General features: G+C 37.5%; 2 protein-coding genes across 2 annotated transcripts in view; both read left to right on the top strand.

The window, feature by feature from the left end:
* The window catches only part of LOC147817491 (uncharacterized), a 75,376-nt gene that overhangs the window by 47,127 nt on the left and 23,982 nt on the right, over positions 1-4,267 (top strand).
* The window catches only part of LOC111645428 (GTPase IMAP family member 8-like), a gene marked incomplete at its 3' end in the record, with an annotated part of 61,805 nt that overhangs the window by 46,542 nt on the left and 10,996 nt on the right, over positions 1-4,267 (top strand). The window lies entirely within an intron of this gene.

The raw sequence follows: 4,267 nt of genomic DNA on the forward strand, positions 1-4,267 counted from the left end.
AATATTCCCTCCTTTTATGAACCCTGGCTGTCAACTGACCCGTGTCTTGTTATTTCCGATTTATTTTCAATTTATTTCCGTTTGTTAAGGAAAACAAAAGTGTGTGACCACCCCCCTCCCGATTGTACACTTGGTTGCGCCCATGTAACACCGGCTCCGTTTGAAGCGCCGGCTCCGACCGCCACACGACTGAGGGAGAAGTTGGTCCGACCTTGCCCAAAAAGAGGAAAAAGCAGGACATACGAAAAAATTTTTCAGACAGTAAGCAACTAGATAGCTAAAGAGGAGTGATGTTGTCAAAATGAGCGTGTTAATTTTTGAATTAATTTGAAATATTTAACTCGTTAAAAAGGGCTCAGTTTGTTAGTTAAGCTAGCTTGAAGTGAAGAGACTTGTATAATATGAAGCTAGTACCAACGATGTCATGATAGCCTGTCACAATTTGGGTTAAATAACAAGTTAGGCTGATTCTGGTTGGGGAAAAACTTTAAATGTTAATTCAGATGGTCAATAAATAAATATCATAGAATTGTGGGAAATGCACTTAAAAAAAAAATTCTGGGGGAGGGCTCTCATTTGGACCCCCCCAATGTCTATACCATGGTTACGCCCTTGACTATAGCTGAGAAACAGTGAAATCAGTCATTGAAGTCGAGCAGTTATCAGATGACAGTGACACGGTTTATGTGCAGAAGCCACGAGACCGCCATTTTAATTGGCGGCACTTGACCTGCCCTGGTCAGATAGCTTCTCAGTTAGCTAGTTTTGTCGTGTGTTAGCAAAGCTAATTTTAGCATTTTACTGTGGCTTGTGAATATTTCAAGTGTCTAAAGGGAAACGTATTTGATGTTTAAAATGTAAGTACAGTAATATTATTCAGCATTTTACTGAAAGAGAAAAAAACGTGAATGTGTTTTAAATCTTGTACTCTTCAGGTGATCGATGATTTGTTAAGCAGTATTTTTTAATACCGAATGACGAGCTACAGAATTTAGTTTAACTGTTTCTGCTGAAATCACTCAGTAAAATTGTGTTTACTCAATTGTTGAAACAGGTTGTGTGGAGAAATACAACTTTTCTTTCACTGAGAGGAAGGTTTGTAGGTTTATTTTTGTGTAAGATATATAGTATATTTCTATTTTTTATAAGCTGGAACCGTTTAAAGTTATAGTATGTAATTTTTCGACATTAAAATGTTAAAAAATGACTAGACCTATGTTACTTTTTTATTTTTATTTGTGAACTTACATTATCCCAAATGTTTCCAGCAATTCAATCAAACCTAGAGAAATACGTGATTTTCATTATGGTAAGGGTCTGTGTCATTTGGTCTCCTGTCAATGACATCATTTCCCCTATTCACATGTGTCAGCGTTGCGTTTTCCTGACAGAAGATCAAAATGGACTTTTATCTAGTCACATACATTTTTTACACATTGGATGTTTTCAGCTATATATTGTAGCCAGATGAAGGATTTCAGTCATTTGACGTCTGGATCTTAAGATATAGACAGAAACAATCTGAGTAAATGTTAGACAGCTCAGCTCCCAGCCGCTGGAGACGTCCTGACCTGTGTGTGCTGAAGAGTGTCAGAAAATCTCTGAATTTTAAAGTGAAACTGCTTTATTCTTTTACCGGTTTAAATCCCTTGGTCAGTTTGTTACGGAGTGCCTTTTTGTTAATTCACTTCAGGTAAAAACCTGCCGAACATTTGGTTCATAAGTTATTACAAAAGTAAGCAAAGGTAAGCAATTTCATTTCCTAGCTACTCCCTCTGCACAAAAAACTGTTGGTGAATCAATGATTAGTAATTTATTTTTTGGGCATTTTTTCCTTTATTCGGATAGCCACAGGGAGAGAGAGAGAGGGGATGACATGCAGGCCACAGTTTGGACTGGAACCCGGGCTGCTGTGGGTCGGACTAAGCCTTTGTGGTAGGCACTCTACCAGGTGAGCTGCTGGGGTCAGCTGCCCCTAACAACTGATTTTTTTTTACAGTGAAACTGCTTCATGGGTGTTTTTTTTTGTTTGTTTTTTTACCAATTTTAATTCTCTTATGTCCTATTGTTATGGAGAGGACATGGACTCTACAGATAATTCAGCTGCCGGTAAAAGGCTCCTGAATATCTGCTTATAAGTTAAAGGTCATAAGTTATCAGAAAAACAATCAAAACAAAGGTTAGCAACAATCTCAGCTTCCAACTCTTCCCTGACGTCTCACATCTGCACTAAAGCGTTGGTGAAACACTGACTTTACATGTGAAACTGCTTTATTCAGTATTTTAATGGTTATAATCACCGAGTCTCTGTGATTTCCTGAAGTTGCAGAAGTGCATCTAATTGTGTATTTAGTTATTATTTAATGTATGATGTTTTTACTGTGTCAAAATATGCAATGTATATTTTGTTCATTTTGATATAATTGAGAGTTTGAAAGCTGAATTAAAGAGTAAAATAATTTTCTATATGTTGGCATTCAGTCTTCACTGACTTTGATGTTGTTATGATCTAATATGATGTTGTACAACATAAGTAAATGATGAAATGGAAAGGAAAGTAGAACACATACTATAATCCTGTTTGTTAATGCAGGTCAGGTCTTTTATTGGTAAGAAGATCCCGTGGTTTCAGTAGATGGCGAGCCTCCCGGTGCTCTTTCCAGGATCCAGGATTTACGTTGCCACTGAAACAGCTGGATGAACTATCAGCCTTGTGGTAGGGTTGTGCCATTCTTGACGAAGTAGATGTTAAACTAACAGCTGTTTCAGCTAAAGGTTAAAAGGTGTCCACAGTGACGGCCATTTTGAATGGAGGGCGTGTATCTCAGGATCATATTCTCAGTTATTCTCTCCCATCAGGCTCCTTGTTTTGTCGTGACTCACCTTTTGTCTATTGGCTGCTGTAGCTGAGCTCTCAGTGAGTCAGTCGTCAGAGTGGAGTTTGTACTTTCTTCATGAGCTTGAGGGTGAACTGACGCAGTAACAGATCCAGGTGAGTAGCTTCAACCAAAGACATCAAATAAAAATATACACATAATAGAAGCAGCGGAGCAATGTGATGCACTTATGATACAAGGGTACACCTTATGCAAATGCTAAGTTTATTTTAAGATAGCTACTTTATTTGTCTGAGGATTGATTTAATTGTATAACTTTACCTTCTGCTGTTGGTCTGAGATCAAAAACACCTGATATTACAGTGCTGTCTCACAGCACAATGCCACAAACCACTGTGCAATAAATAACAAATGACAATTTTCAACTCAGTATTTATTTTATTCAAATTGAACATACAGTACTCACGCTATTCACTGAGAGCCAGTTTTTATTTTGTGTGCCAACGTGCAAAAATGTATTCAATCTACCATGGTAGATATTTGGTTTTAAAACGGTTATTTTTTTGTCTTTATTGGTGATCGGAGATCTAATCTGATCTATTCATGCCTCTATCAGTTTTGTTCAGTTTTGTTCAGCACATAAACCACTCCTTATTCCAGAGTACAAAGTCCAAGATAAAAGCGTATAAGGAAATAATAAACATTTCACGTACTGCTGCACCTTCATGTAATAAAACTGTTTCTGTTTGTTTTACAGAATTTGTTTTAGTTTATTTAAGTTTTGCCAAGTACTTTTCTTCAATTCAACAAATGCTTTTTATAGATCTGAGTAAGAAAACTGTGGTCTTCTTCGCCAAGTGCTGTCCATGTGAGGTGCCTTTAAGCAACACCCTCATTGTTTCATAGTAATCACCAGTACAGTGGTTGTAGTGTAGTGTAGTGTGATTCGCTGGTAACCTGTGAAGACAGGCCAGAATGGGTGTAATATGATATCATATTCCAGTTTCACAGATTCTAGCTGCAGCATTCAAACCATGAGAGCACTGTCCCTTTGACACCAATAAGATTCTCCAAGAAGCTTAAAAGTATGCTGTGATCCACAGTGTCAAAAGCTGCGCTCAAGTCCTGAAGCAGCAACAATGATGTTCAGTCAGAATCAGCAGTAGTTCATAGATCTTTGACTATTCTTGTCAGGGAAGTTTCAGTGGAATGATGGGACCGAAAACAAGGTTGAAATTTATCAAAGATATTGTTGTTTGATAAGTAGGCAGTAACTTGATCAGTGACAGCCCTTTTAAGTAATTTTGACATAAAGGGAAGATTGGAAATTGATCGGTAGTTGTTCAGAATTTGACCGGTGGTTTTATCTGTACTTGATGTAAAGAAATTCATGAAATCATCAGCACTGAATGAAGAGCTATTGGCAGGGG

This window comes from Seriola lalandi, unplaced genomic scaffold, assembly GCF_002814215.2.
Source record: "Seriola lalandi dorsalis isolate HSWRI2012SDOR001 ecotype SW California unplaced genomic scaffold, Sedor1 jcf7180002054951, whole genome shotgun sequence".
Taxonomy (NCBI): domain Eukaryota; kingdom Metazoa; phylum Chordata; class Actinopteri; order Carangiformes; family Carangidae; genus Seriola; species Seriola lalandi.